This window comes from Canis lupus, chromosome 5 (genome assembly GCF_048164855.1).
Source record: "Canis lupus baileyi chromosome 5, mCanLup2.hap1, whole genome shotgun sequence".
In the NCBI taxonomy this organism is placed as follows: Eukaryota; Metazoa; Chordata; class Mammalia; order Carnivora; family Canidae; genus Canis; species Canis lupus.
In genome coordinates, this window is record NC_132842.1 from 37,440,373 (window position 1) to 37,465,948 (window position 25,576).

At 51.2% G+C, this 25,576-nt stretch overlaps 1 long non-coding RNA gene across 3 annotated transcripts; it reads right to left on the reverse strand.

Annotated features, from left to right (window-relative positions):
- Positions 1–1,585: 1,585 nt before the first annotated feature.
- LOC140633555 (uncharacterized) lies at positions 1,586–19,054 on the reverse strand. 3 transcript variants are annotated; one of them, XR_012031140.1, is made up of 7 exons: positions 18,707–19,054; positions 16,321–16,412; positions 14,680–14,718; positions 8,851–9,075; positions 5,018–5,157; positions 3,537–3,587; positions 1,586–1,705 (listed from the first exon to the last, which is right to left on the reverse strand). It is a non-coding gene; the product is annotated as an uncharacterized lncRNA (long non-coding RNA). The 3 variants fall into 3 exon arrangements; XR_012031139.1 differs by having other exon boundaries at positions 3,537–3,690; XR_012031141.1 differs by lacking the exon at positions 5,018–5,157 and having other exon boundaries at positions 3,537–3,690.
- Between the last annotated feature and the right edge of the window lie 6,522 nt (positions 19,055–25,576).

Here is a 25,576-nt window from a genome sequence, read left to right on the forward strand (position 1 = left end):
TTGTTAGAGCCCCAGTGGAGACTCAGGGAGAGGAGCTGGTGGGAAGCTGGAGCAGGATGCAGCCAGCTGGTACCTCAGGACCAGTTAAGCTTGCAGGGGAATCTTTTTTTTTTTTTTTTTAATTTATTCATAGACACAGAGAGAGAGGCAGAGACACAGACAGAGGGAGAAGCAGGCTCCATGCAGGGAGCCTGACGCGGGACTGGATCCTGGGTCTCCAGGATGGTGCCCTGGGCCAAAGGCAGGCACTAAACCGCTGAGCCACCCAGGGATCCCCTAAATAAATCTTAAAAAAATAAAATAAAAGAAGCTCAAGGCAAAGGTAGCCTTATAAAGGGTTCTAAACCCAATTCCAATACAGGAAAGGGGCTTTTCCCACACCAACAATTCTCTGACGTAGCGGGGTATCCTGCAATTCAACTGAATTCTGACAGGATCAAGCTGGAGACAGCATCATATTCCACAGGTTAAGGCCTCAGTGCTACAGGAGAGGCTCACAGAGCTCAGAGAAACATTTTACTTACTAGATTACTGTTTTATTATAAAAGGATATACAATTGATCCTTGAAGAATACAGGAGGTTAAGGGCACCAACCCCTCCCCGCTATTGCAATTGAAAATCTATGCATAATTTTGGACTCCTTGAAAACTTAACTAGTAGCCTACTGTTAATCACAAATTCTACCGGTAACATAGTCAATTAACACATCTTTTGTATGTTGTATGTATTATATAAGTATTTTATACTCTATTCTTACAAAAAAGTAAGCTAGAGAAAAGAAAATCATAAGAAAATCATAAGGGAAATACATTTACAGTACTATCCTGTATCTATCCCAAAAAATGTACACGTAAGTGGACCTGTGTTGAAACTGTGTTGTGGGACACCTGGGTGGCTCAGCGGTTGAGCGTCTGCCTTTAGCTCAGGGCCTGATCCAGGGTCTGGGGATTGAGTCCCACATCAGGCTCCCTGCATGGAGCCTGCTTCTCCCTCTGCCTGTGTCTCTGCCTCTCTCTGTGTCTCTCATGAATAAATAAAATCTTAAAAAAAAAAAAAGAAAGAAAGAAAGAAAGAAAGAAAGAAAGAAAGAAAGAAAGAAAGAAAGAGAGAAACTGTTGTTCAAGGGTCACCTGTAACACAGGAACAGATGGAGGACACAGAGGTACAGGGCAAGGGGACAGCGGTGGGGGTGGGTCTTCCAGGCCACTCCCCCAGCACCTCCCCCATGTTCACCAACTAGGAAGTTCCCAGAACCCTGTCTTCTTGGGTTCTATGGAGGTGTCATCAGCTAGGCACAATTCATTAAATCATTGGCCTTTGGTGATTGGAATCATTCTCCAGCCCTTCCCCCTTCCCCAGAGCTGGAGGTGGTTGGGGGTGGGGGAAGACCCAAAGTTCCTATCCCCTAATCACAGGATTGGTTCCCCTGGCAACCAGCCCCCATCCTTAGGGACTTTCCAAAAGTCACTTCATTAACATAACAAACAACACCTTTGTGCCACTCCTCACTTCAGAAATTCCAAAGGTTTTAGGAACTCTGTGCCAGAAATGGACAAAGACCAAAGATTTATTTTAAATCGCAATGGCATCATCGTCCCCTCCTCTTCCTCTTCGCCACCTTCATGGCTGACTGTGGCAGACACTTCGCAGACATCCTCTCAGTTCATCCCCAAGCCTCCACAGAAACCAGGCACTACCACTATCCTTGAACAGATGAGGAAATTGAGGCTCATGGTGTTCATGTCCTTTGCCCCAGGTCACTGCACTGTCTGACCTGAGTCCAGCTCTTCAGCACAATACTTTACTGGGTCTCTAAAAGGCTATATAGCCTACAACCATCAGGAATCCCTAATCCTAAAAGGACAGCCTCAAACAGGGTGGGGTCTGCATGCTTTCTTCTCAGGAAAAGAATGGCAATACAGTAGAGCTCTCCTGTCATTTTGATAGTAGCTTGCCCTTCCCGCTTAGTGAAGGTGCTGCAGTTACTGTGGCCACCTCTGGCAAGGGGAAATTTAAAGGAAGACAGAGAGTCGTAGGATATCAGGCTGGGAGAGCCCTAATGCCACACCTCTCAGCTTGCAAGTTTAAAAAAAAAAAAAAAAAAAAAGTCCACAGAGACTTCCCACACCCACCTAAGAGCAGATACCTAAATTTGCAGTTTGGGTTCTCTGGATATTTCTGCCCATGTTCTCATGCCTGAGCAGCCGGCCTAGTGGCTGCTTTGGCAGATTTCCATTTTGAATTTCAGCTCTCTTACCCGCAAGCCCCTGGGAGCCTCCTGCTTCCTCTCATTTCTTGTGTCTTTAAAGAAAACTCTCCTTGCCTGAGCTTCCTCCCATTGGATTTTGTCCTTTGGAGTGGGGCCTGACTCCCTCCCTCGCTCCCTCCCTCTCTCTTGTCCTTCCCCTCTCCCTCTTCCCACCCAGACATCATCCTCTCCCTCATTCAGAAGGGGGAGCACGACCTTCAGAGGCTTCTGACTCCAAGCACCCCCAACCCAACCTTGACCACACAGACGCCCTCCCGTCCTTCAGGGCGAGGGGTGTGGGGGTTCTCTGGCTGCACTGCAGTGCCTCTAGCTGCAACTTCTCCCCCTCCCTCAGAGTTGCTGGAAGATTATTAGATAATTTTCAGATTTGTAAAGCGCCTTAAGCTCCTCGGAGGAAAGGTGGTATATGAGTGTAATAACAATAACAATCCTATCTGTCAGAGCCATTGAGAAAATGAATCTTGTTATCCTCAGGAACCAGCGGTAGGAACCTCAGCAAGAAACACGAAAATAAAGCGCAGAGTACAGTCTCCTGATCAATCAGATGAGGGGAAAGTGCCACCCCCGGGGCCAGGGTGGCATTGGAGGACCCCCCCCTCCAGCTCAGCGCTGGTGGAACAGGGCTCTCAGAAAGTTACCCAAATTGCCTCTGATGCTTCACCAATTAAAATGACTTTAGGACAAGTTGAAATCAACTTAGGGAGCAAAGCATTTTGATTCCTGAAACTCTCCGAAGGCAGCAGGGGAAGGCAAGTGTCTGAGCTGGTTGTCACTCATTCAGGAGTAATGATGGGAAAATCCATCACAGTAACGTGATTGAGTTTGGTGAATTAGCGAGGATGTTTACACTGTGCGCTGGAAGCCCACGTGGGCCTGGCCAGGCGGCCGGGGCTTTTGACATGTGGCAGCTTCACTCCTAATGAGGTTCTCGGACTCCCCACTCGCCCTGGCTGGACTCACTGTCGCTGACTTCAAGTCAGCCTGTCTCACTCTTCGGGCAAGTGGCTGCGGGCAGGGCAGGGGTGGGCTCTGGTCACAGGGCTGCTTGGGAACTGGCTCTATCAGCAGCAGCCCTGAGACTGCTGGCAGAGCACTGGGCTTCTCCAAGCCTCAGTTTCCCCATGTGTAAGACCTGTGGTGATGTCATCCAACTCACAATGCTACCCAAGGGGGAAATGAGATGAGCTTCCTTTTAATTTTTCCATTCACCTCCCAAGCTCAGCCTGGTCACAGAGAGAAAGGAAAGTGGATTTTATGTCCTCTTACCTGGGGTCTTCATTCCCCTGAGAAGCAAGAGGAGTCAAGGAAGACAGAATCCTATGGGAAAACATAATGCGCTCGTCAAGTCCTGAGGTTGCGTCTTGACAGCTGTGTGATCTCGAACAAATCACTTAACCTCTCTGAGCCTTGGTTTCCTCATCTGTAAAGTGGGGATAATAACACAACGCCTGTGACTGAACAGAATTTCTAACGGTTCCAAACAGATATTTGTCAGTATGCGAGGGAAGACAGCAGGTTGTCCTTCCTGCTCACCGTGGCTGCCTGATGGAAGAAGGAGATTCAAAGGACAACAGGGGAGATTTTGAAACCCAGAGTAGGAAGCAAGAGTGGGAAGGGCCTGTAGAATTCATGGACCGGCTTGCTAAGAACTCTCCAGAGGAAATGACACAGTACTGCAGTATGAAGGATTCAAGTCAGACTGCAGACAGACTTCCAGACAGTCGGGCAGCAACAAGCCCACTCCTTCCTGGGGGTCTTTGGCTATACCTGAGGAAAATCTCTGCCACAGAGATGCTCAACCTGACTGTACCAGAAGCCTGAAGATGCTTCTGTGGGGCCAGAGAGGGGGCACACGGTGGTCCAGCAGGTCCTCCTCCAGGTTCTCTTTCAAGCCATGTCCTCTGGAGGCCTCTCAGAACCTACTCTGACCTTGAAGGGAAGTCACTGGGCCTATTCCGGAGCAAGGGCCATGTTCTTGCAGACAAGCCCAGGTCAGCCCCAGGCCACAACTCTATTATTTAAGGATTTCATAAAAGAGCAAACCTCCGGGCCTGGAAGAATGACCGGGATCCTGACTCTTCCTGCACAGGAAATGCAGCAGCTGTGCCAGAGCCCCGGCTTGACCTGCTGAGGACTCAGAGCCCCTGCAGACCATCCCCAGCCCAACAGGGCCCCACTGTGGCTTAGAGGGTGACACCTGGACTGGACTGGGCTTCTCCCTTCCAGACGGAGCTGGGACCTACCACCAGACCAACTGCTTGTGGACTCTGCAGTGATTTTATTGTAATTTCCTCTTGTCGCAGTTAATAGCATTAGTTTGTTAATTACTGTATATTTTAAAAGTAAGAGAAAAGGGAATTCCCACCGGAGATTTGTTCTTGGCTGAAACAATGTGATGTGAAGGGAGAGAGAGTATACGCAGGGAGGGGCGTATGAGCATATGAGCATGCTCTGCTGGTTTCAGCTCCTCCGACGGGGCCTGGGGCCAGAGATGGGGCTGCTCCTAGAGGCAGGGCTGCCCTCCCATCCTCCCCCCATCCCTCCCCTGCAGAGCCAAGCCCCTCCCTCCTTGCAGCCCAGCTCCTCAGCCCCAAACCTCTGTGGCAGCCCCCTATCCTCTAGCCCTGCACTATTATCAGAATGAGGCATCAGGCAGAAGAGGTTTGATGCTGCAGGAAGAGCCCTTGGGCTGAGGGAACCAGACTTGAGTGAATTTAGACATGAGGAGGGGCGCCTGGGGGGCTCACCTGGTTGAACATCTGACTCTTGATTTCAAATTTGGCTCAGGTCATGATCTCAGGGTCCTGAGATGAGCCCTGGGCCAGGCTCCCCACTCAGTGGGGAATCTGCTCGACCTTTCCCCTGCTCTCAAATAAATAAATAAATCCTAGAAAAATAAAGAAAGAAGAAAAAGAAAAAGAGACACTGAGGAAACCAGGCTGTGACCAGGGGCAACTGGTTAAGATGGAGTTTTTCATTAGGAAACAGAGCTGGATGGGACACCTGGGTGGCTCAGCGGTTGAGCATCTGCCTTTGGCTCAGGGCGTGATCCTGGGGTCCAGGGTCCTACATCTAGCTCCCCTCAGGGAGCCTGCTTCTCCCTCTGCCTGTGTCTCTGCCTCTCTCTGAGTCTCCAATGAATAAATAAATAAAATCTTAAAAAAAAAAAAGGAAACAGAGCTGGAATTTGGGGAGAGGCTCTTGCATTCATCTTGGGCAGGAGACTGCAGGCCTAGGGGGAGAGTGGGGGAGCAGCAGTTGTGATCGTACACGGAGACTCGGCTCAGGGGCCACGCAGGGCCCGATTCTCAGCCCTCCCTCCTCTGGCCACACAGGGACTGGTGAGCCACGTCTGCCCAGAGCAAAGGTGCCTTCTGGTAGCTGGCCCAGCTGGAGGGTTTCACTGCATGTTGCAGGGTTCACTGCCTGCATGTTCAAGCTCCCCCATTCCTCTCACCCAGAGTCCTAGAAGAACGGGAGCAGAGATGGAGCCAGGCAGCCCAGGAGGAGTTGGGGGCAGAGCATGGAGAGGACTGGTTAGTGAGAGACAGGGGAAGGGAGGGAGGGAGACGTAAAGACAGAGAAGGATGGAAGATGAGAAAGAAGTTCATACAATCTAGAGGAGCTGATTAAAATCCTGGAAGAAAATGTGATGGAAAGACTTTCTATCTTCCTATTGAGACATTTAACCTAAAAGAAATGAGTTAAATAATTTATACAGAGAACGAGTGAAATTTGCTTTGATCAAATTAAAAAATATGACTCTGGAAATAAAGTGTCCGCCGCGTCCTTTCCAGGCGGCAGAAAGAGCTGCCGAGAAACAAAATGACAAAGACATAAAAATAACTAACCCTAACCCAGCGAATATTAGTACCATATTTTTTGGGAGATTACAGGGCGTCACTGTGGGGCACGCAGAGAAATCCTCCCTAAGCACCAACAGGAGAGGTTTTGCTCATTGAGGAAGCCCCATAAAAACCAGAAAATGGATAAAATTTTCCTTTGCAAAAGCTATCTGACTTCACTCAGGGGTTGGCCCAGAAACCACGAGGGATCAAGTTAAATTTCCCATTCGTGTATTTCAAAAGAGGAAGAAAGCTGCTCACCTCCCCTCTCCAATTCAGTATATCTCAAAGCCAACCCATGTTCCTCTCATTTCCCCTCTACACACACACACACACACACACACACACACACACACCTCTAAAGAAGCAACACAGTCTGGGGCACCTGGTTGGCTCAGTTGGTAGAGCATGTGACTCATGATCTCAGGGTTGTAAGTTCAAGCCATACATTGGATGCAGAGATGGGTGGAAGGAAGAGAGGGATAGAGGGAGGGACGGAGGATGGATTACAGTCAAGCTCCAAGACTCCTGAGGAAGGGGTTAGCATGGATACCATTGACTGAACTGCTCTGAACCTGTTTGCTACTCTTTTAAATAGGGCTAACACCCCTTGTATAACATTGTAGTGAGGAGGGGCAGCCCGGGTGGCTCAGCACTTTAGCACGGCTTTCAGCCCAGGGCCTGATGCTGGAGACCGGGGGTCAAGTCCCACATCGGGCTCCCCGCATGGAGCCTGCTTCTCCCTCTGCCTGTGTCTCTACCTCTCTCTCTCTCTCTGTGTCTCTCATGAATAAATAAATAAAATCTTAAAAAAAAAAAAAAAAAAAACATTGTAGTGAGGTTTAAAGAGATGATGGAGCCTGGCATGCATGGGAGCTGTCAGGAAGCATTAGGGGCCATCTCTTCTACCCTGGCCTGAAGAAATGTCTAAAATGTACAAGCAGAGCCTCCAGGAATCCTCCACTTGATCTGTGTCTCTACCTGAAAAGCCCACAGTGAGACACTATTGATCCAATCCTTGAGAGAGAGTTTAGCTTCAGTAACACCAGTCCCTCTGATTTTGGGGGTCCAGTGGGCCAAGAAGATACATTTAGTCCCAAACAGCTGGGAAGAAGATCTGAGGTTAGCCTTCTAGGGCTGCAGTCTCCAGCTGAATTTTTTTTTAATTTTAATTTTTTAAAGATTTTATTGATTTATTTATTCATGAGAGACACAGAGAAGCAGAGACACAGGCAGAGGGAGAAGCAGGCTCCCTATGGGGAGCCCTATGTGGGACTCCATCCCAGGACCCTGGAACCACACCCTGGGCCAAAGGCAGATGCTCAACCCCTGAGCCACTCAGGTGTCCCTCCAGCTGAATTTAAATGCTTCAGAGTCAGGCAGCATCTGGCTCAGATTCTGGCTTCACCGCTTACTCAACTGTGTGACCATGGCCAAGTTAACTTAATACTTCCAAGTCTGTCTCTTAATCTGCAAAATGGGGACACTGTAGGAGCGGACCTCATAGGATTGAATGAGGTAAAGGATATACATGACATGCCTAGAGTGTAGTAAAAGTTTGATAACTGATGATGGATAGTATTTTTTACAATGACCTTGGAGAGACATTCAAGATCAGAGTGAGTTTTCTTCCCACGCCTTGGGTTATGGTTTATGATCCCCGCTTGGGAGGAGGGTCTAACTGACCGCTGTTCTGGTTGCACCACACAAAGGGCTGCGGTCAGCTTTGGGACCACCTTTAACAGTTCTCTGAGCCCAGGAACCAGGATGAAGAGGGAACTCAAACCCCTGATCCATAAGGGCTAGAGGAACTGTTCAGCCAGTGAGACTGGGGGTGTCTGCGGGCTGGAATGGAGGACTTCTGTCACTTGCTAGAGGGGGTCTGGAAGTGAATATGGGCTTCTGCTGAAGGCTCACTTGAGAAATAGGAGCTTTGCAGCAATAAAAGAGACTGCCTCCTGGGGAAGTGAGTTCCCTGTCCCCAGGGGAGTGTAAACAGAGCATGGAGGTAATAGAAAGGGGCACTAAGCATCCCTCAGGACTCACTGGGTGTCTCTGGGCAGCTCTCAGGGTGCGTCAAGGAAGCTCAGGATCAGAAGTGGCCCAGCCTCTGAGCGGGGGGTTGGGGGGGTCTCGGGGGTTTTGCCCCCACTCTTCTTTTCTGTATTCCTTTTTTTTTTTTTTTAAGATTTTATTTATTTATTAATGAGAGACACACACAGAAAGGCAGAGACACAGGCAGAGGAAGAAGCAGGCTCCATTCAGGCAGCCCGACTTGGGATTCAATCCTGGGTCTCCAGGATCAGGCCCTGGGCAGAAGGCCGTGCTAAACCGCTGAGCCACCCACCCAGGCCGCCCCCTATACTCCTTCTTTTCCTTCTCGGAGTTCTGTTTCCTTTTCCCCACTCCACCCTGCAGAGGACCCCTGAGAAAAGCCAAGTCCAAATGGGAATGGAGTCTGCATACTGTGGAAGTGTTTGGTTAAATGGAGTGAAGATAAAGGAGAGAGAGGCAGGTGATACACGTGAGGGAGGGTGACAGAGGGAGGAAGGGAAGGCAAGGGGGCAAGAGGAGAAAAAAAAAGGAAGAAGGGGAGACAGAGAAACCAGAGCAGTGTGCGGAGAGAGGGAGAAGCAAGACCAACAAAGAGAAAAATCAGGAAAAAGGCTGAGAGGGAGAAACAGGAATGAGAGACAGAGAGAGAAGGCAAGAAGGAGTGGAGGCCGCCTCCCCACCTGCAGCTGTGCTCCTCTCTCCTGGCTCTGACGCCGGCTGGTGGCTGGTGGGTGGGCCCCAGGCACACGCGTGTGCGCACACAGGCCTGGCCGCTGAGCCACCCTGTGTCACTGCAAGCGTGTCAGCCCTGGGATGGGGATGAGCCGGCTTTTATCTCCTCCGGCTGCACAGGATTTACAAGCTTTTGAAATGCAGGATTAATAAGAAGAGGCCGGTGTTTTAATCTATAATGGAACAGAAAGTATCATTATTGTTAAATAATGCACAGCCTGTCGTTTATTAAGAATTAATGGCTTATCGAGTGCTCAGGTTGCTGCAGCCGCCTCTGCCCTCCCAGGCCTGGGCTCCTAGCTGCTGGCCTGGCCGTGTCTCTTGAGTCCTACTGGCCAGGAGCAGGCGGGAGGGGCAGCAGCCAGGCAGCATGGGCCTGGAAGCCTGTGTTTCATTCCCTGGCTTGGCCTTTCTCAGTGGCCTCCCGCCCCCCCACCCCCCCACCCACCGGCTATAGAGTTGTGGGGGAGATATGATGGGCAGAGTCCACCTCCTGCCTTCAGCCTGGATACATCTGTGCCTTCCGAGGAGACAAAAAATGTCCTGACCACATGGGGCTTACCCATTCCACCTCTTTTTCTAGGCCTATGCAAATTTGGCTTCCACCTCTCACACTGAGTACTCTGGCAGTGGTGACCATGCAGACACCAGGGAGGAAGGAGGTCCCTTCTCCCCTCTGAGACTTGGAGACAGAGAAGCATCTATGGATGCACCTTGGCCCTAGGAGCAGGGAACCAGCATTTCTGGAGAACTTTCTCCATGCCATTCATGTCACAGATATCTTCTAATCTGCATCACCACCCTAGGATGTACTGTTTCCTCCATTTTATAGATGGGAAAACTGAGGCTTGGGAAATTTAAGTCATCTATCCAAGGCCATACCACAGATGGCAGAGCCAAGTTCTTCTGTTACCCCAAGGCCATTTGTACTCCAAACTTTGGGCACTGGCTCTGGTCTCTGTCTCATGTTGGGTGGCCTCAGGGATGGTACTGCAAGAACTGTTATAGTGTCCGTGTGTCTGTTGCAGGGAGGGAGCTGTGACTGCAGTGATGCCCCATGCAGCAGCAAACCCAGCATCTTTACCAGCTGGGAAAACTGACTCAAGGAGCCAGGGAGTGAGTGGGTCAGGGATGACACCACAGGAGCCGGACACGCAGCTCAGCTATCACAGCCACACTCCATCCTTGAGCCCGTGTGACAGAGAGCTCCCTGTCCTCCCCTGCTACCAATCCCGTATGGTTTGGGTCTCTGGCCAGAAATGCCCATGTCTGGACACAGAGGCTGACCAGGTCTCGACCATATCTGAGACAGGGATCAGAGCTGTGTGACCTTGGGCAAGTTACTCTGTGTCTCTGAACCTCTGTCCAATGGTAATCGTGCCTGCCTCAAAGAATTATTGGAAGTACTGAATGAGAAGCCATCATTACTGATACTGGCAGCTGAGAGTGGCACTGGCAGTCATTGATTCCAATGCGAACACACTTCCAGCACCCACAGCCCACCGGTTTCCACCCTAGCTCTTCATTCCACAGACAAGTTGTGAGTATCAGAGACTATGTGACAAGCCTCTGCTTACTGAGCGCTCTGGCCAGGCTGTGGGGGGTGGGGGGGGCATAGGTGGTGAAGGAGCCAGAGGCTGTACCTGTCCCCACAGCCCCCTGGCCTCACCCTCACGCGCCTGCCCGCCTGCCCATCTCCTCCCACTCCATTCTTGGTCATCCTAGCCTCAGCTCTCTCCTGTCTCCGTCTCTCACTGCCACCTGCTTCCAGCAACCCCATGTGCACCCTCCCCGAGCGCCCCTGCGTTCTCACCCCGGGGCCTCATCTCTGTGTCCACGATCTGCCATCCTCCACCTTCCATTCCATCCCCCTTCCCTCTCCCCCGCCTCCCTGCCAGCTCCTTCCTCATTTCCTTCATCTTCTTCTCCCTTCCCGAGCCAGAGCCCAGCTTCCCTCCCCCCTCATCCCCATCTCACCCAATCGCCTTCCTGATTCCCGTTCCAAGGGCTCACTGCCTCTTCCCTCCTTCACCCCACGTGCACGTCTCTCCGCTTCCCGGTCCCCACCCCCAGGATCCCTGCCATTCCAGATACGGGGTGCCGTGGTCCTGGAGGCCGCGGGGCTACTGCCCCCAGAGGCCGCTGCAGGGAGGTGCACAGCAGGGGGCTGAACCCCCAGCACCCCAGGGCGGGTGCAGCCCCCCCGAGCCCGCTGCGGCTGGAGTCGCCCGATGGGCTGCCTGGGCGGCGGCCCCTCCCGCTCCCGCTCGCACCCGCAGCCCCCCCCCGCCCCCGCCCCCGCCCCGGGCGGCCACCACGCTGGGACCCCGGCCCGCAGCCGGCCCCTCACGGGGCTCCCGGTTTATTAACCTGCCTGTCGCTGCTCTCGCCGCTGAATAGGGCCTGGGGGGCGGAGGGGCGCTGGCAAGGGGGCCTCCGGCTTTGCCGGGGTCGCCATGGCAACGGGGCCGCGGCCACCGGGGGGGCGGGCAGCGCCGGGGGCGGCAGGCAGCTCGGTCCTGAAGCCTCGTGCAGCCCGCGGGCTGGCTCCCGCCTGACAGGAGGAGGGGGGCCCGGCCCGAGCCGCGGGAGGCGAGGCCAGAGGGTGTCCGCACCGGCGCCAGGCAGCTCTCCGCGGCACGGGAGCGCGAGCCCCTGCGGCCTCGTCCCCGCTGTCGCCCAGCGGCCACGTGCGGCCTCCAGGCAGCGCCAGCTGTCCCGCGGCGGGCCAAGCGCCCTGGTCGGCCAAGCCCTCCGGGCTGTGGTCGCTGTCGGTGCCGCTTGCTCTCTCAGCCGCTTCCCTGCGGGGAAGAAGGAAGGAAGAGGAAGAGGAAGGGGGGAGAGAGAGAAAGGGAGAGGAGGAGGGGCTGAGGAGGGCCCGAGACGGGGATCCCGGCAGGTGGGAGAGCTCCCGGAAGTGCGGATGTGGGAGACGGGTGCCCTAAGGGGGACCCAGGGCTGCCCGGCTAGGCTGCAAGGATTCAATAAAGAGCTCGACATGCGTTTCCTCGTTGAAGTTCCTTCTACCCGGTACTGGCCTTCCCCAGCAGTAGAATCTGTCCTTCCTTCAGGCTCACATTAGGCACCACATCCAAGAAGCCCTCCCTGATTCTCTCACCAGATCCAGTTGCCTCTTTTCCGAGACTCCTTGCCACTTGGCCTCTAGCTCCACCCTAGCACTGCGGTTCCCTCAGAAGAGCAGTAATGGCTTGGACTGGGGTTTCCCATGACATGACGTGCACTGAAGGCTTTACGCCCGTTTTCTCATTTAATTCTCCACACAACTCCATGAGCTAGGTGCCCTTATCATCGCCATTTTACAGAGGAGGAAGCCCAGGTTCAAGTTAAATAAGTTGCCCCACATCACCCAGTTGGAAAGTGAGGGCTCAAGGCCAGGTTTTCATGACTCCAGGGCCACCAGTTTTTCTTGCCACAGGCAAGCAGCCTCCTCCTCCCCTCTTCCCGACTCCCTTCCAATGCCCAGCACAGTGCTGGTGAGGAGTGGGTGCTTGAGAGCTGTTTTAAATTGGTTGGTGGTTAGGGATCCCTGGGTGACTCAGCAGTTTGGCGCCTCCCTTCAACTCAGGGTGCGACCCTGGGGTCCCGGAGTCAAATCCCACATCTGGCTCCCTGCATGGAGCCTGCTTCTCTCTGTGCCTGTGTCTCTGCCTGTCTCTCTCTCTGTGTCTCTCATGAATAAATAAAATCTTTAAAAAAATAAATAAATAAATAGATTGGTGGTCAAAAAAAATTGGTTGGTGGCCAATAAATAAATAAATAAATAAATAAATTGGTTGGTGGTCTCTTTTTTTTTTTTATTTATGATAGGCACACAGTGAGAGAGAGAGGCAGAGGGAGAAGCAGGCTCCATGCACCGGGAGCCTGACGTGGGATTCGATCCCGGGTCTCCAGGATCGCGCCCTGGGCCAAAGGCAGGCGCCAAACCGCTGCGCCACCCAGGGATCCCTGGTTGGTGGTCTCTAGAAAGGTCTGAGCATGTGGCTGGGCATCGGGCTTGAGAAGGCCAGGATGGAATGGGCAAGAGCTGTGTGCCCTCAGGTTTTGCTGGGGCCTGAATTAGCTGAGCTAACCTCATGAAAAGCAAATGCCACTGAGCCCTCATTTCCTCCTTACACTGCCTGGAGGCCACCCTGGGTCTCAAAACTACCCCCTCCCTGAATTCCTATGGCTCCTGGGCCATGGCCCCCCCTGGTGGCCAGAGGGTCACAGTGGTGGGTGGTGGGAGAGTACACAGGCTGAGAGCTTGCCTGTAGCCCACTGGGCTTCTCTCTATACCTTCTCTCGCGGGCTCCCTTGGGGAATGGAAGCCAGGAGCCTCAGATAACCAAGTCATTGTGGAGCCTGGCCCTTAACCCAAGCCTAGAAGACAAAGTCCCCTCCCTCCTTCCCCTCCTGCCCCATTTGAAGTGTGCGGGTAGGATGGTGTTGGCAGAGGACCTGCATCACAGCCTCCCCCCAGTGTAGATTCCATCCCCATTCCTGCCTTATATCCAACAAGAGAGGGTTTGAGGCTGAGGGGTGTCTGCCAGGAAACATCACGAGAGCCGCTTCCCTCTCAGGTTAGGGTTTTGATCTGGAATCCAGGAGCTGGAGTCCCAGGGGGGCTCACATCAGTACTGCTCCTCCACCCCAGACGGGTACACGCCATCCACCTCCCCCCGTAGGAACCTGCAACACCCGCACCTCAGCTTTGAAGGCAAGGCTCCTGACAGGCTGCTGTTCCCATGGCAACCCCATCCCAGGCTGCCCTGCCCAACCGTCCCTCCGCCTGCCTTCCCCCAGCCTGAACACACATCACCTTCATTCACAGAACAAGAACTGCTTAACCTGGCAAAGTGGACCGCTTCCTCCTAGCTTTCTCTCCCCCATTCCTCCCATTTTTTCTTCCTTTGCAGTGGAGATCCACCAACCAGAGAGAGAAATGCTGAGAGTGGCAGTGGGAGCAGGCCTGGATTAGAGTGGGTAAAGAGCTGAGATGGGGATGGGAGGAGCCATGGCTCAGTGTCCCCCCACCCCTGGGCCCCCAAGACTTGTACCTCTGCTCTCCCATTCCCAGTTCTGTCTTGATTCTTGGACCTCTGTCTCCGCCAGCCCTAGTTCTGTGACCATCCAGGCCCCAGACAGGCGCCCTGATGAGCCCAAGACCCTAGAGCACAACAGTGCCAGGTCTCAGCCTCCAGCTCAGGTTTTTCTCTCCAGTACCAGCCAAACTGGAGCTCAGCTCTGGAGCTCAGCCCAGGAGCATTAAGGCCGCTCCTGACCCTGTGCCCCTCCTGTATAAGACACTGCCTTGCAAATGCAAGAGGGGTAGGAGGATTTTAGTTTATAGTGTGATTTTTGAAAAGATTTTATTTATTTATTCATGAGAAACACACAGAGAGTCAGAGACACAGGCAGAGGGAGAAGCAGGCTCCATGCAGGGAGCCTGATGCAGAACTCGATCCCAGGACCCCGGCCGGGATCATGACCTGAGCTGAAGGCAGACAGTCAACCACGAGCCACCCAGGTGCCCCTTATAGTATGATTATGACAAGAGCTGGAGGGAATCTCCCACACCCCAGCCCTGGGGAAACAATTCAACTGCCCTGGCTGGGAGAAAAGAATCTTGGTTTCTGGCACTGGCAGGTGCTGTCAGAAAGTCAGGAGGAGTCTGCTTCTAGCAGTCCCATCCCTGCAGGAGGCCCTAAGCATGGTCAGCAGCTCAGCTTCAGAATCAACCAGCCTGGGTTTGAATCATAATGCCCTAATTTACTCACTGTTTGATACTTTCCTTCTCTGAGCCTTGATTTCCTTATCTGAAAAGCAGAGATAATCATATTCAAGTATATGGCGAACATCTATGAGCCCTACATCCCTTCCAGACACAGGGCTTTATATATGATGTTTCATTCTCAGAACAGCTCAGTGAGGTAGACATTATTGCTGTGTCTCTTCTGCAGAAGGTAAACTGAGACTCAGAGAGGTTAAGGTGAGACTGCAAGGGGGAAAGCAGGGTTTTGATTCCAGGCAGTGTGAGATAATGTACATAATAAGTCGGGATATTCTTAGTAGTGAGGTTCTGTGACCAAACTTGGGGCTCTGTCTCTCACTTCCTTCACTCTGAGGAAATGCACGGGCTCCTCTGGGCTACAGGCTGGAGGTCAGGGGGGTACCCAGGCTAGGTGAGGTTGGAGATGTGGTGGCTATAGGAAGGCAACTAGCCTTGGTCCAAGGAATGTCTGAATTGGCTTTGTTGTGAGATTGTCTCTGGGCCCAACCCTCAGCCTTGGAAACAAAGTGAGGAGGTAAGACCTCAAGGAGAAAATGACTAATCCAAGGTCACTTGATAAATAGGCAACTCTACTGCCCCACCCCCACCCCCCATCATATGCAGCCTACGTCTATTTTAGAAGCCTTGGAAAGTTAGAATCCCCAGGGAAGGGTGGGGAGGAGTGGAAGGGAAGCAATTCTTTCTGTTTAGGAGGCTTCCCTGGAACTCAGACCCACCCAAGCAGACTTGCAGTTTCCCCACCTTCCTTGTGCCCACCTTCAGCAGCCCACCTCTCAAGAACCTAACTCTCCCTCACCCCCTACCTTGGGTGAATGTGCAGAACAAACAGCATTGTTCTCTATACAATGGACAAAAAGAACTTGGGAATTCACAGAATGGTCCTGAATTTCAGCTTCCTTCCCCTGCAAGCCCTAGAGAGATCTATTGTCTGTAAACTCCACTTAAAATATGCACTATGCTCCAGCTGGGGAGCCACTTAAGATGTCCCGGAAGAGCCTCCCCTACCACTACCCCCTTCCCCTCCTTCCCAGGCCCTGTTAGAACAAAGCAGGGAAGAGGAGGAAGAGCAGCTACCAAGAACCAAGCTGAAAACAACCCTGCCCCCCACTCGGTGCTGTACCCCTTGGTGCCTTGGGCCTCTATTTTGCAGCTGAAAGGACTGTCTAGCCCTGGGGTTGAGGGGCCTGACCCACTGGAAACCCTTCATTGCTGTCTGCTTACAGGGACCTCCAAGGACAGGGAACTCATCACCTTATAAGGCACCTGTTCCACTCCTGACAAGTCTCACTATCATAAGACTTTCCTTAGAAGGAGCCCCTCCCACCTCCCCAGAAGGAGCCCAGTCCTTCACCTTCTGGCTCCCTATTAATGTGGTCTCCCTCTGGCATGTGACAGGTTTCCTGGAATTTGAAGGCTGCCCCAGCAGCCCCCTGAGGCTTTATTTTTCCTGGGCTGAACACCCCTGCACCCTTCCCCCAGGCCCTCTGAGTCTGTGGTTTTGAGTCACTTCACCATCCTGTTTTCCTCCTCTGTGCAGCCTGGTGTGTCACTTAGGGCTCTTAGTGTTGGAGCCCAGAGCTGACCCCAGCAGCCATAGGCATTTATTCAATAAATATTTGTTAAGTACCTTCCAAGTACCAGGCACTGTGCTCACAGCCGGGGATGCAGACAAGATCCTAACTCTCCCAAGGCTTGTAATTCTGGTGGAGAAGTCAGATACTGATAACAGATAAGCACAAAAATGAATGCATAATTACCAAGTGAGATAGGGATCTGACTAAAGCAACTTGGTAATGTGAAAGCATCTAACAAAAGAATCTGATTTAGTGTGAAAGGGAAAGGAGTGGACCACCCTAGGCTTCCTGACATGTAAAGGATATAGTTTTAACTAGAGAACAAGGATAGGGAACAGAATTTTAGGGGGGGGGAGACTGTGCAAAGGCACTGTGGCCAGAAGGAATTTATCTCATTCAAAGAACTAAAGAAAAAAACAAAAACAAAAACAAAGAACTAAAGAAGCCAGGGGGACACCCCGGTGAGGTGAGGAGTTGCACTTAATTCTAAGAGCAATGGAATGACCCAAATGTATATATGCAATAAAAGCTGATTAAAATTTGCCTAAAAGGGATCCCTGGGTGGCGCAGCTGTTTGGCGCCTGCCTTTGGCCCAGGGCACGATCCTGGAGACCTGGGATCGAATCCCACGTCGGGCTCCGGTGCATGGAGCCTGCTTCTCCCTCTGCCTGTGTCTCTGCTCCTCTCTCTCTCTCTGTGACTATCATAAATAAATAAATTTTTAAAAAAATTAAAATTTGCCTAAAAAAGACACAGATCCCTAGCGTGGCTGGTCCTAAAGCAGTTCTCCTAAAGCTTTTGTGTGTGCTGTTCCCTCTGCCAAAGGTGCTCTGTTCCTAGGTTTTTCTGAAGCTGACCTGTTTTCATCATTCAGGGCTTTGCCTAGCCTAGCCAGCCTAAAGGAGCTCTGGCTACATGCCCTGTCACTCTCTACTCCTTTAGCCTGTCTTATTATTTTTAATAGCCATTTTCACAATCTGAAGGTGAACTATTTATTTCTTTGCATGTTCACTTTTGTTCTCTCACTAGAAAATAAACTCTGGGCGGGAATTTTGTATGTCTTAGTGGCTTCAGCCCCCAGTGTAGTGCTAGCACGTAGTAGGACCTCAATAAATAATAAATGAACAAATGAATGAATAACTGAATGGACTCCAAGATGAAAGGACCTGTGTTTACCCACAAATACACATATATAAATTCATAGATACTAAAGGGCAAATGCATATGTGTCCGAAGTCACACAGAGACGTCCTTTGCCTACGTAGCCACCTCTCAAGGGGCCTCTTAAACAATTCAGAGTCATGGCCTGTACAGTTCATTGCACTGCTTCAGCTAATCAATACCTATACTCTCTGGCTGGACGAAGACCTGTACAAACAGACATGTGTCAGGTCAGCTGTTGGTTAATCAAAGATGAGGGTGGAATTTTAAGTGCCCTATGAGAGGGGCAGTAGTAGAAAGAGATGGACGATGTGGCTTAGAAGCAGTAGAACAACTCATAGGCTCCATCTCCCACCTCTTTCTGGGGCCCTAGCCCAGTCCCATTGCTCCCCATGTCCTGCTCTACTGGGCAAACCGGCATTGTATGGGAGCTAGAACAGAGAAATTTGAATTTAGTGGCATTTACAGGGCTTGGAATTGGACTACTTAGGCAACTTTTTTAACAAGTATTTACTGAATACCTACTAAGTGCAAGGGACTAAGTGCTAGGGACTATCACATTTATACATAATAGCTGATTCAGGGCAGATTGTGAAAAATGATTGAGGTTGAAATTTTAGGGATGCCTGGGTGGATCAGTGGTTGAACCTCTGCCTTTAGCTCAGGGCGTGATCCCGGGGTCCCAGGATCGAGTCCCACATTGGGATCCCTGCCAGGAGCCTGCTTCTCCCTCTGCCTACCTCTGCCTCTTTCTGTGTGTCTCTCATGAATAAATATATAAAATATTTTAAAAAGAAATTTTAGAAGTAGAAGCTTTGTGGGGCTCCTGGCTGGCTCAGTTGGTAGAGCATGTGACTCTTGATCTAGGGGTGGTAAGTGTTAAAAAAACTAAGTAGAAGCTTTGTGTTCTCAGAGTCCACATGGACTGGGGGGACAGGGCATGGTTATTTCCCAGAGAGGGAGCTCACGGATAACTTCCCAGAGTATTATTTAAAATAATGACTGCATTGATTGAGCACTTACTATGTGTTAAGTACTTTTTACATGGATTCTGTCACTTAATCCTCACTATATATCTTTGCGAGGGGATTGCTCTTTTTTATGGGAAGAGTAAGTCTCAGGGGGGTTAAGCAACTTGCCCAAATTTTCAACAACTATTAAGTGGCAGAATGAATATTCAAGCTCAATGGGAGAGTCCAGAGCTCCTACTATTAACCATAAGGGTGGTCATAGCTATGCTGAAAGCAAAGGTCCTAACTCAAGTAGGCAGGTACGTACAGTCCATTCTAGGAAGAAGACAGCTTGAGCAAAAGCTGGTAGGCATCGCTGCCAGGTCTGTCTGTTTTGGAAAAGCTCTGGTAGCCTGAGATCCTGGGAGATTAAAAAAAAACAGCAGCAGCAGCAGCAGCAGCAGCGAGATTTTGTCAACTGGCCTTTAGTGTGTTAGCCCCATGGTAGTTTCTTGCACTAGGTGTGTCTTTCTCTAGTCCCCAAACAGAATTTAAGAGTGGACAAGGAGGTGGCCGGGATGGTGCTTCTGGTGAATTGGTCTTCTCCCTACCCTGGCTGGTGGGGGCCACTTGGGGACACTCTCTGGGCCAAGCGCCTCCTCTGCCCATCTGCATCCCTGCCTCCTGACTCATTTCATTCCAACCAATAGATTTGTAACATGCAAATTTAATGAATAGGCAAAGAAATGATTGGCTCATTTTCCCCTGATGTAATAATGCCACTATTCAAGTAACCCCTAGGTACCTTCCCCCCATCCCATTTCTGGGCATTTGATCATGTTTCTGGCAAGAAACTCCAACTCCTCTATTTCCCCTTTTCTTTTCCCATTCTGAGTTGGTGAATCACTTAAAAACACCCTACTCATCTCCTAAGGAATAGGATGTGTGGAGGACCAGAAGAACCCTTAGGCCCAAACCATCACAGTCCTCCTGAGAGGCCCCGTGTGCATCTGCTGGCTGTGAGCAGCATCAAATCCAGGACAACAGAGCCCATTTACTAAGAGATTTTGTGAGAATCCATGTCCAAAAGCTTCCTGAAACCAAACCCCGGCATATCGGCTGTTCCTTTCAGCCCCTAATTTAGTAATTCTATTGAGAAAAAGAGATTGTGGGTTTTTTTATTTGGTGTGATTTATTCTTTATCATATAAATAATAATAATTTACAAAGCTCTTCCCCAAACAGAAGAGAATCTGTACATAAAAATAAACAAAAATTAAACTGAGCTGGGCCTGGTGCCCAGAAAACCAGCCAATTCCAAACACAACCGGGGGGAAAATTCCTCCAGGTCCTGGGAGCTCTGAGGACTTGGCTGAATTCTGGGTGGAGGCTCTGGTCTGGGAAGCCATTGCCCCCTCTTCCTGTGATCTTGTGCAGGACGATGGCTCCCCTGGCAGCCAATCATGGACAGCCAACCAGCAGACTTTATGGGCTGGGATGTGGGTGGAATTTGGACCCAAAGGCATAATCAATTTTTAAAACTCCTGGGCAGTGTGCTTGCTGCTGGCTTCCAGGGACTGCAAGAGCTACTGTGCTGGGAAGATGGGGTATTTACTGGCCAACACCCAAAGTAGGTGGAAGCTGCCTATGATTCCATTTTTCCCCAGTAGTTCATTAGATGATTGGGTTGGGCAGCATATCCTCTGATCATCTTTTCCCCTGGAGCTCCAACCCCCTCCCTGGAGGCTTGTTATTGCTATAGATATTGAAAGATGACAAGCAATCTCCTTGACCATTGATTAATTTCCCTCACGAGACATTCTCTGGCTGTTTGCAACTTCTCTCCCCCACCCCTCTTTTTTCCAGAAAAGTCTCTAAGAACAAGACTACCTTCCCACATTCTGGCTTGTACCTTTACTTTAGAGACTTTAAATATATGGGGATGCCTGGGTGGCTCAGTTGGTTGGGCATCTGACTCTTGATTTCCACTCAGGTCATGATCTCAGGATCATGGGATCCAGCCCTGCATTGGGCTCCATGCTGGGCGTGGAGCCTACTTGGGATTCTTTCTCTCCCTCTCCCTCTGCCCCCACCTCAGAAAAAAAAGAGGGGAACCTGGGTGGTTCAGTCAGTTAGGCGTCTGCCTTCGGCTCAGGTCATGATTCCAGTGTCCAGGATCGAGCCCCGAGTCGTGCTCCCTGTTCAGCAGGGAATCTGCTTCTCCTCCCTCTGTTGCTCCCCTGTTCGTGCTATCTCACTCACTCACTCTCTCTCTCTCTCAAATAAATAAATATTTTTTAAAAATAAATTACAAAAAAAAATTTTTTTAAAGATTGTATTTATTTATTCATGAGAGACACAGAGAGAGAAAGAGAGAGAGAGAGAGAGAGAGAGGCAGAGACACAGGCAGAGAGAGAAGCAGGCTCCATGCAGGTAGCCCGATGTGGGATTCGATCCCAGGTCTCCAGGATCACACCCTGGGCCGAAGGCAGGCGCTAAACCTCTGCGCCACCCAGGGATCCCTAAATTTTAAAAAAATTTTAAAAAGAGCTTTTATATGGCTGGAGGAGACTAGAGACTGTAAGTACTCTCTTCCTGTCCCAAGGCAAGAGTTATGTCTGCATTGATCTCCAAGGTCACAGTCATCTGCAATTAAGAATTTTATAGATGGTGGGATGCCTGGTGGTTCAGTGGTTGAGCATCTACCTTTGGCTCAGAGCATGATCCCGGAGTCCTGGGATCAAGTCTCACAATGGGATCCTCATGGGGAGCCTGCTTCTCCCTCTGCCTATGTCTCTGTCTCTCTCTGTGTCTCTCACGAATAAATGAATAAAATCTTAAGAAAAAAAAAGAATTTTGTAGATGGTGAAGGTGGTGCTGATAGTGAATGCTGACGACAATGATGGCAAAATGATGAGGAAGATCCAGAGAAAAGGGAGGATGATCACAATGCTAAGCATGCCCTTGTGGCAGAGGTGATTATCTGGCTTAGACTGAAATCAGAAATGAGAGAATAGAAGGCACCTGGCTGGCTCAGTCAGAAGAGTGTGCATTTCTTGATCTTGGGCTCATGAGTTTGAGCCCCACATTGGGTGTAGAGATTAAAAAATCTAAAACCGAAAACAAACCTAGAGTCCAAAAATGGGAAATTGATGCATTATGAAGGTGGCGGTGGTGGCAACAGTGATGGTAAATGCAAGGAACTCGAGAAGGGAAAAGTGAAGGCAAATGTGTGCAGGTGAAGAGCTATAGGATAAGGGGGTTAAGAGCCCAGATTCTGCAGCTAGATGTTCTGGTTTGAAATTCCAGCTCTACCCGTTTGGCTAAGGTTAGTTACTTCACCTCTCTGCCTCCCATCTGTAGAATGGAGATTGTAACAGTACCTGCCTCATGGGGTTGCCTCATAAAATGCCCCGCTCATGGTAAGCACCGTGGAAGGGTGGGTGATACAAGGTGTAGATGGGAGTTACAGCTACATCTGGAGGAGTGAGGCCCAAAAAGCGTAGCAGGCAGGGATCAAAGAATCAGGAGACCTTGGTGGGGCTCAATCATTCTTTACTCCATGTGACTCTCCACTACCCCCTGGCCTTAGTTGCCTGGTGAGTGAGAGGATAATTGAAGTGAGTAATATTCACACTTCAGAAGTCCCCTTGAGCAGTAAAGCTCTACATGTATGACCAATACATGGCCCTGTGGGAACATCCAGGCCCAGACAAGACCATGCAGGTCTGTAAGTCCAGGTGTAGATTCATCAAGCATTCTTGTAGCAGGGGTCAAACAGAGGAAGATACTCAGCAGGTTGGACCAGCTTCCTTCTACAGATAATGGAAAGGTGAGAGGTAAGCTCCTGCCTGGGGGAGGGGACCCCAGCTGCCTCTCACTCCAAGGCAGCTGCCAGGCCCCAAAATACAGCCCTGATGGGCTTGTGCAGCAAATTTCAGTTATACCGTGATTTCAGCTATGTTGGCCTCTGGTCCCAAGCTGAGCACATGTAGGATTTCATTACAGAACCAGCCTTTCCCAGTTCTGCCCTTTTTTCACATTCTCCACCAGTCTCTTCCTCCCAGGGCTGGAGGACAGAAATGGGAAAAAAAATTCATTTATGCACTGCACCTAATTAAAGCTTTATAGGCTCTTCCTGTTTGGACCTTACCTAAGAAGGTTAGAGCCCATGAATGTCTCCAGAACCAATAGGTAGCTACCAGGAGGCTTCCAGGGGGGCAGGAAGTTCTCCATCATTCCTGTCCCAGAGGGAATCCCCCTTCAGGCTCCTGTGCCCCTGAAAGTCAGGGGTAGGGGAGTGGGCTCGGCCTTCAGTATCTAGGAGCCTTCATCAGTCCCTTGCCTCTCCTCTGGTTCCCACTACAAGCCCCTCCTGAAGTCCTACCATGGCCTGAGTTCCAGTCTTGGAATTCTCACTCATATATATGGCCTATGGGCCCGGCATGATCTGCATCCAGGAGCTGAGGGATGCCTGGTGCAATCTGCCCTCTGGCCTACCCCTTGGCTCAGATCCCAGTCCACCTCAGCTCTATGTATGTGTTTGGTTGGGGCTTAGAAGACATAATACATATATTAACAGTCTCTGTATTGAGCTCTTACTGTGTGCCAGGCTTTGTGCTAGATGTTCTACATGCATCATATCACTAAATCCTTATTTATAGAGGAAGAAACTCACTCAGAGAGGGTGGTCACACAGTTAGCATCAGCGTCTGGATTCGTAGACCTCCCTGATGGCAAAGGCTGTGCTCTTCCCCACTAAGCTATGCACCACCCTCCAGGACGGACAGGGCCCCCTCTGGATACTCAGAGCAAGTCGCACTGAGGACAGTGTAAAGAGCCAAGAGGTTGCCTCAGATCTACCCGTCCACCCGTGATTGTATCCACCCGTGATCATGTCCACCTGAGACTGTGTCTGGGGAGCCTCCCAGGAAAGCTGGAGCAGAGCCCAGGGCTGCCTAGACAGCTCAAGGAAGCTGCCAAGTCTCTGCTGAGTCAGCAGGCCCCCATCTAGAGGCGCCCATAGTCAGCTCACCACGAGAACACCCCAATACCTCCCTACAGCTTCTGCCCCTCCATCAAAATGACCCTCTGACCCCTCTCTTCCCTGCACACTCTCCTATCTCTAGAATGTTCCCTGTGGCTCCCCCAGTCTCCCTTCCTCCTGAAGCCCCAGGCCTGGATGGTTTGTCCCCTCCGGCCTGCAGATCTCCCAGTTGGGCTTCTCTTTGGGGTCACCGCTTCAGGTGCAGCTCTGCATCTTGCCCGGACTTGTATAAATCAAAGGAGGACCTGAGTGTCCTAGGCGCTCCCCTGGCCCCCCTCCTCCCTGCTCATCAGCCGCACAATGGAGTCAGGGGGCTGGGGGAGGGCTGGCAGAAACCAGCTTCTTTCTGAGGATGGAAAACAGAACTGCAGGAAATTCGCAGGCTGAGAAATGTCTGCTTGGCTCCGTGTTTGTTCTGCGCTCTGCGTCTTCCCCTGCGCGGCGCCCCTCCTGCCCCGCCCCCCGCTCCCCGCTCCCCGCCCCAGCGCTCCGCGTGGGCGCCGGGGTGCAAGGTCGTGGCGCTGGGGCTTCACACGAAGGTGCACCTTGGGGGGCGGGGGGGGGCGTTGCGCGTGTGCGCGCACGCGTTCCTGGTGTGTGCGTTTCCGCGTGTGAGCTTAGGGATGGCTGACCTGCCCCTCCTTTCCAGGCAGCTGAGCCAGAAACGCCAGCGGCAGAGACAATTGTGCGGGTGGGGATGCTGCGCGCAGAGCCCGCGGAGCCCGTGGGCAGGCAGAGAAGCACCACACAAGAAATTGATTCCATTAAAAAGTAATCTTAAATTTAATAAAAGTTATGATTTGATTATAGCCACAGAACCTACAGGCAAGAGGGAAGGGGGGTGGTGGATTCTAGTGATGGATAAACAGAAAGGAAAAAAACAAAACAAAACAAAACAAAAAAAACCAAGAAGAGAGGGGGGAGGGGAGGAGAGAGAGATGCTTAGGTTTGGATGGATAAGAGGCTGGAGAGACCTGGGGGTGGGGAATGAGACCATTTTCTATCCCTCGGATGGAACTAAAAAGCCTGTGGCTTGTTTCCAAAGAGGAAGCAGACTGAGGAGTGAGTGAAGAGATTCAAGGGGCTCTGGGGAACAGAGCGCGGGTTGGAGGGGCTGGGGCAGGGAGGCAAGGCCAGGGGAGGGGGTCTGAGGAGGGCTGGCCCTGAGGCCTGGGAACAGGTGACAAACACAAAGCTCCAGTTCAGCAGACAGACAGGCAGGCAGTCGTGGGTTTAGATTCCAAGTCAGCCTTTTCCTAGTAGCGCCATCCTAGCAGCACCACTTAATCTTTCAGACCCTCAGTTTCTTCATCAGCTAAATGGAGCTGTGGAGACAGCCTCACCAGGCGGCCCTGAGGAGGACTGAAGCGGGGCAGGAGCTGTATCTGGCATCTCCTCAGTGCCCAATAAAGGATGGTCTGCCCACTTTCCCTCCCCTGCCAGGGCCCTCACCCCCCACACCACCCCCTTCCATTTATATGCAAGCACTGGTCAATCTTACTCCCTATTTACTTTTTAAAGTTTACTCATTTGTTTTAGTAATCTCTACACTCAACGTGGGGCTCAAACTCAATACCCTGAGACTGAGAATCACATGAGCCAGCCAGGTACCCCCTCAATCCTATTCCTTTTCTAAAAACTGTATTTGCAATGGTGGGGACTGAGTGGCCTTCATCTCCCTTCTCAATGTGGGGAGTTTGTTTTCCTGGACAGAGTCTCACACTTTGTCCTTTTTTTTTTTTTTTTTTAAGATTTTATTTATTCATGAGAGATGGAGAGAGACAGAGAGAGACAGAGACATAGGCAGAGGGAGAAGCAGGCTCCCTGCAGGGGAGCCTGATGCAGGACTGATCCCAAGACCAGAGGATCATGACCTGAGCCAAAGGCAAATGCTCAACCATTGAGCCACCCAGGCGTCCCTCATACTTTGTCCTTTGCCCACCTCTCTAGAGTATGAACAGGGCATGGACAAAGCAGGGAACCTACTTCCATTATAGGCTAAGGGACCACCTGGAGGACACATCTCCCTGCCTAATCCCCGATCCCCGACCCGCTCATCCCAGGACCCGCTCATCCCAGGATCACGCTGAGGCATAGAGCCGAAACTCTCTGGGCCCCTTGGGTGAAATATTCCTTGGGTGACACTGCTCAG